The sequence below is a fragment of the Castor canadensis genome, chromosome 1 (genome assembly GCF_047511655.1).
Source record: "Castor canadensis chromosome 1, mCasCan1.hap1v2, whole genome shotgun sequence".
Lineage (NCBI taxonomy): Eukaryota > Metazoa > Chordata > Mammalia > Rodentia > Castoridae > Castor > Castor canadensis.
This window is the reverse complement of record NC_133386.1, coordinates 118390163-118397318: the sequence shown is the minus strand read 5'-3', so window position 1 is coordinate 118397318 and position 7156 is coordinate 118390163. Positions and strand designations below refer to the sequence as shown.

General features: G+C 39.3%; 1 non-coding gene across 1 annotated transcript; it reads left to right on the top strand.

Moving 5' to 3' along the window:
• Positions 1 to 6206: 6206 nt before the first annotated feature.
• On the top strand, positions 6207 to 6421 carry LOC141415817 (small nucleolar RNA U3). Its single transcript, XR_012440775.1, has one exon. It is a non-coding gene; the product is annotated as a small nucleolar RNA U3 (small nucleolar RNA).
• The last annotated feature ends 735 nt before the right edge of the window (positions 6422 to 7156 follow it).

Below are 7156 nucleotides of genomic sequence, written 5' to 3'. Positions count from 1 at the left end.
ACTGCCCTCGCTTAGAAAATTCTATACAGCTGCCAAGGTGATGCTGGAAGGTCATGTCAAGGTGAGAAAAAGTCTCAGCTTTGACTTTCACTGGTATCTACTGCTGCCATGCAGCTCTGAAAATAAGGTAGGACTTAGGGAGCATTGTTCTCCTTGAACCCCAGTCTGTTTACTTTTCCAGTACACTAGGAACTTGAGACCCTGAAACCAAGATTGGGTAAAGGTTCTGGGTGGGTGGATGGCAGAAACCAGCAATGGAGAACAATTTGTTTTAGCAATGTCATGTTTATGCCTGTGGAAGATGTTCCCTCTTCAGCGCCAGCCATGAAGAGCAGGCCGTGTAACGCCATGTGCCCGGGTTCTGGACTGGAGTGCTGCCACCCACTGGGTCCCAGCCCAGGTCCCCCGGGTCTGCAGACCAAGGCCGGTGCCGGGTGTGGATGGGAGTCACGCATCTGCCCGGCTGTCCACCCACTGCGGCCCTCGGGCTCTGTGCATCCGCTGTTGGTTGGTGTATGCGGTGCTGGATCTCGGTCAGGCTTGACCCAACTCTATCACTGGGGCATCATCCTTTTGAAACCCCAATTCTGTTCACGAGTCAGAGCATCTTCCCAAGCGTTTGGAAATATTTTAATTTTCTCTTCACAGACTTTGTGCATTTTAATTAAGTTGTTGCTTTTTATGAACCGTTTACATATTGAAGGAACTCTCAGTCTATTGAGTAGGTTTTATTGTCCTCTAGGTTATCACGTCTTTTGACTTTGCTTATGGTGATTATTTCCATGAAGAAATCATTTTATTTCAGTGGATGTAGGAAATGTAACTGTTTCCTCTGTAGCGTCTGGATTTTCTTTATCTACTTTCCTGTCTATTTTGGTGGTACTGGGCTTGGTTCTATTTAGAACAATATTCTCGCATCCAAATTTGGAGAGGACTTTTTTCCCTTAAACTTTCTGGTCCATCTGAGCCGTATTTGGTATCAGATGGGATAGTTCTTTAGTTTCCCTGAATCACTTACTAAATAATACATTTTACCTACACAGATTAGAAAGGTCACCTTTATCATATGCTAAATGCTTGTGCTGCTTGTGATCTCCATTTGTGCATCTGATGATATTTGTAAATTATGACAACTCTGTATAGATAGGAAAATGCTATGCTTTATCCTAGTCATTGAACACATTATCTTCAAACATATTTATGTTTAGGGTTTTTTGTTTGTTTGCTTTGTACTAGAGTTTGAACTCAGGGCCTCACACTTACTAGGCAGGTTCTCTGCCATGTGAGCCATTCCACTGGCCCATTTTTGTGTTGAGTTTTTTCAGACAGGGTCTCTTGAACTATTAGCCAGGGCTGGTTTCAAACCATGATCCTCCTGCTTTCTGCCTCCTGAGTAGGTAGGATTACGAGTGTGAGCCACTGTTGCCTGGCCATATATATGTTCATTGCTTTGTAAGCCCTAAAGCAAGTCTCAACACTTCTAAGAGTAAGTAGCATTTTTCAAAACAATTTGGATTTATCAAAGGGATGAGAAAATTGTTTAACATTAGGAAATTTAGAAATAAATTTTTCTTTTTTTTTATTCATTTATTCACATGTGCATACATTGTTTGGGTCATTTCTCCCCCCTGCCCCCTCCCCCACCCTCTCCCTAAATATTTTTTATGAGTAAAAATATGATTATTTCAGTAGAGCTAGAAAATACATCAAGACAATGCAGCACAATGTTCAGACAAAAACATTTAGTAGGGCTGGAGGCATGGCTCAAATGGCAGAGCACCTGCCTAGCAGGCTCAAAGCCTTGAGCTCAAACCCCAGTACTGCCAAAAAAAAGAAAAAAAACCAATAAACTAAGAAGAGAAGAGACCTTTTACACTCTGACAAGAGGTACCCCCCAAAATTACAATCATTGCCATATGAGAGGGAATTACAGGATTTTCTTGAAAGTAAATATTAAAAACAAGGTTGCTTGCTTTTACAGCTTCTATTCAATGCTGTAGTACATAGCATGGTATAAAAAAATGTGTGGGGGGCATGGTGGCAGGAAGGAAAGCCAAGTACAGAATTAAAAAGAAGAAAATAAAGCTATTGATATTTTCAGGAGATAAGATTATCTTATGGAAAAGTAATATATGCCAACAACTTTAGAGGAGGGGATTCTGTAGATAGAATCCAGTGCCTTCAGCATGCTAGGGAAGTGCTCTACCACTGAATTTATAATCCCAGTCCCAGAAAATCATTTTTAAATATATAAAAAGACTATATATTTAAAATTATAGTTCACAATTAAAAGACTTAGCTGGGCATGGTGGTGCATGCCTATAATCCCAGCACTTAGAAGGCTGAGGCAGGATGATTTCAAGTTGGAGTCAAGCCTAGGCTGTGAGAGCTTGCCTCAATAAAAACTAAAAGACTTGCTGAGCGCTCCATCGTCACGAACATGTCAGTCCCACTAAACTCTATGTCCTCGTTTATTCTTCTTTTGCATCAGGCTTACTCCAGACTCCAGGCTTTAGTCAGTTATTTGAACTTAAACTCTTTCCTCCTTAAGTTTACCACTCACCACACCCTAATCTTCCTTCTTGGGGATTTTTCCTTCATTAACCCTCAACCTTATTGAAAGGAAGTCATTATCTGTGTACCCATCTAACTCAATGCTTTGCTCTCTGACTGGATGCTAGCTTTCAGGAGAATATTAATTGTCTGTTTTGTTCAGTGCCAATCCTTGATGACTATCACATATTGCTATTCAATAAACAATACAGGAATGAATTCACATTTATTACTCATGGAAAAAGAATACAGATTGAAAGACATAAAGCCTCCAATTACTGTGAATATCTGCCCACATTTAAATACCATTCTCTGCAGATATGAATTTAAATCAATTCTAGAATAATTTCATTTGACCAACCACAGAATTCTTTCTTTGACTACATCACAGTTTTTATTTTATTTTATTTTATTTATGGGGTTAATCACAGAACTTGGAAAATATGTGCATGCTTCATCACAAGTATGGAATCAAACTGTGCATTATATAAGAAACTGCTTATTTTCATTTAATGATATACTCCACATGTCAGTTAAATGCATATTTACATTAAGACCTTTTTTTTGGCACTGGAATTTAAACTCAGCATCTCCACCTTGATCCACTCCACCAGCCCTCTTTTTGTGATGGGTTTTTTTTGAGATAGGGTATTGCAAACTATTTGTCCAGGCTGGCTTCAAACCATGATCCTCCTGATCTCTGCCTATTGAGTAGCTAGGATTACAGGTGTGAGCCACAGGCTCCTGTTTACAGTAAGACTTTTAAAAGCAACATTACCTGGGTGTGGTAGTGTACACCTGTAGTCCTAGCTACCTGGGAGGCTTTGGGAGGTGGATTGCTTCAGGCAATGAGTTCCTGACTATAGTGCACACTATGCTGTTTGGGTGTCTGCCCTAGGGTCAGCATCAATATAGTGACTTCCCAGGAGCAGTGGACCACCAGATTGTCTAAGGAGGGGTGAACCTACCCAGATAAAAAATGGAGCTGGTCAACACTCCCAAGCAGTTCAGTAAGTAGGATGGCATCTGTGAATGGACACAAATCCATCCTGAACAGCACAGAGAGACTCCATCTCTAAATAAAGAAAAGAGAAAAAAAAAAAAGAATGATAGTAGAATGGTGTTAAGTAACTAATTTAACAGAACTTTTAAATTTTTATTTTATTTTATTTAATCTACAGACAAAATCCTATGTATTTATCGTGTGCAATACAATGTTTTGAAGTATATATACAATGTGACTATCGCCCTAGTTAACACAAGAAGGATCCCGCAGTTATTATGGCTGTAATGAGAACACTTAACATCCACCCTCTTAGCATTTTCCAAGAACACAATATATCATTAACCCTAGTCGCCATGCTGTACACTAGCGCTCTTAACTTACTCCTCCTGAGTGAAGTTTTGTAGCCTTTGATCAACACCAGCCCCATCCCATCCCCTATTCCAACTGCTCAGACACCTCGTAACCACCATTCTTTCCTGTCACTCTAAGAGTCCAGATATCAGTGAGAAGAGGTCATGTGGTATTTGCCTTTCTGTGCCTGGCTCATTTCACTCAGTATAACAGCTGCAGTTCCATCACTGTTTTTGCAAATGGCAGGAGTTCCTTCTTTTTATGGTGGAATGGCTCATTTTTTTACACATTCCTTCTTTTTTATTTTTTGTGGCAATCAGATACATTTTATTTCAAAAAGACAAAATAATTCTCTCACTAGGTATATGTTATCCATGCCAACAGTGAAAATGGGCCAACAATGTTAAGATAAAAAAGAAGTAAAAACTAGGACTAAGGAGAAGCAAAATTATTTCAATCATAAGACCAAAAGTACCTCAGGTTTTATGCAAAAACTGAGAGGGAGAGAGATTGTGTAAAACAATAAAATAATTTCAGATTACACGTCTTCAGCTCACTGGCTCAACACTGTCATGCTCCTTAATGTAGGGTAGCACTGTCACATCACAACAAAAATGACAAAAGGAAAACCAGAGGTTTCATTTACCACATGGCTCCCCAGATTCACACAAGCAACCCTGTTAATATAGCTTAGTTGAAAGAAGGTTTGGACTGTAGGTGTGGCTCAGGTAGTAGAGTGCCTGCCTACCAAGCGTGATGCTCTGTGTTCAAATCCTAGGATGGCCAAAACAAAGAAAAAAGGTTTTCCTTAATGATCAGTCCCCTCTAAAAGTAGTATGAGTATCTCTGAGCCTAAGTTAAACATTAACACAAAACTTTGAAATAAATTCTCCAAGCAGTTTTGTGTACTTGAAGCTTCCTACTGGATGCTTTGGTAAGTGATGATCAAGAAAACAACTTTCCATCAAGGCCACCTCTGATATCCCAAGGACTGTGCTCCAGTCAGGACTAAAGAGACCACTATTCTTCACAAGATCAGGTCACAATTCTCTGCTCTAAGGTCCATTTGTTCTGATTTTGCTCTGGGAGGGAGAGTGAGTGAGCAGCCCACTCACAACAAAACCAGTGGTTCACTGTAGTAAAGACTGTCATCATTGGAAGGTTTAGCATCATAATGAAAACAGGACACTTAATTTTCAACAGTCTCTCACAGCACCACCTCCAGACATTTCTGTTGCCAGGACCAAGTAAGAATCACTGCTCTAGTCATTCATTTTTGTATCTATCAATAAATGGCTTTTAAAATCTTTTAAGATTTAATTACCACTTTAATAATAGGTAAACATTCATTGGGCACTTACTATGTGCCGAGTGGTATATTAATTCTGGATTACTTAATACTCATTTCTGAAGTGCTCACTTACAATAACGAAAGTAAGCCTTGAGACAATAAATAACATCACCAGTAATACAAGTAATCTGTGGGTGTCACTCAGGAAATCAAGAACAGAGCTGCCTCATTATGCTGTCCATTATGCTGCCCATTAACCCTTCACATCTCTGATGCTTACAACTACGTTATTTAAAACTGAGTAATTCTAACCTGTAGATAGGGGTCTATAGTAGAATCATTCACGCTCTTCTAACACCCTGACTTATATTTCATCATAATTCTTACTGTGACTTGATCTTACATAATTACATACATGTTTATTTTTTGTTGTTTCCTTAGCTACAATTAAAAAAAAATCTGACTACATAACTTAGGGCTAAACTTTCTTTGGTGAAATGACCCTGAAGCCGTTTTGTTTCCACAGAAACTGAGATTTTTGGTAGATACCAAAGAAATACAAAGTGGGTGAGTAACTATTCTATCAATTCCAGGTCACGATAAAAGAAAGTCCTGGGCTAAATGTTCCCACACATCTGCCTTGTATTGGCTAAACATTTATAAATAGTGAGTGGAAAAAAATTTATCCAAACTGTTCTAGGTTTAAGAATGTTTTGTTCCTTGAACTTTTAATTTCTTCAAACATAATGTTGCCAAGGTTACTGAGGGAAATTCTGCCTCCATACAGCCCACATCAGACACCCAGAATCCTCCTCTGCTTACAGTAGACACAAGACTATTTAAAGACCTAACCAAAAAGTGCTTTGTAAACTCTGGTAATGAAAGCTTTCCTTAGGAAACATGTCAGTATACACTTGGGGGGGAGTAGGATTAATTTTGAAAACTCACCATCAGCAAAATGTGTTTGAATTTCGCTCACTCTGGATAGCTGGAGGGACTGAGGTTAAGACTATACTTTCAGGGATCATTTCTATAGTTCCTTACTAGAGAAGTTTCTCTGACTGTGTAGAGTACCGGAAACCACGAGGAAGAGGCACAGCATTCTTTCCTGAGCGTGAAATCGGCTTTTGGTGTTGCTTTACTGCAGCTGCTATCAGCCATTGATGACCGTTCTTACTCCTCTTTGAGGTGTAAGAGGGAGAGAATGCAGTCTGAGTGGTTTCTTTAAAAAAAAAAAAAAAAGGCTTAAGCAGGGGAGCATTTCTAGGGGACAAGGCTGTAGGTTTTTAATTCCTCCTTGTCTAATATGATAAACACTTGTGTGAAGTAATTTACTGAGTGATTTTCAAGCAGATTAAAGTGCTAAGAAAAAAAGGAAAAAAGATTCATGCTCATGATTTTTCATAATAACTGTCTCTGCTTGTATTAGTAATGATTAAAATAATTCCACTTGAATTTCAGCCTGGAGTGTGTGTGCGTGTCTGTGTGTGTGTGTGTGTGTGTGTAGATAGACAGGTAGATAGGTAATCAAGAAGCTGGTTTCCCTTGGCCATATCTATTTATGTCAGTAACTCAGGGGAGCAGATCTGTGTGGCACACAAGAGGAAAGGGGCTCTTCTGTGAAGCTGACAATAACCTGCTGTGTGTACCTGCCAAGCAAAAAGGATAGGTGATGTCCCTAAAGGCAATCTTGAAGCAGTAGCATCCCATATCAGAAAGAGGTGAGGACTCAGGATAATCAAGTAGCTGAGAATGGAGATGATGAAGGTGGTGAATTTTCCATGCAAACCTTAAGATATGTCGTTTCTATTTTGTTGACCAATTTAATACTGATTTTATTCATGTTGAGCTCCAGCAAAGGGATGTTTACTTAGAACATTATCCAAATATGTGGCATTACCTCAGCTGTAGGGCAAGTAGCTAGCACCAGAAACGAGGGCTTCTACTGCAAGATT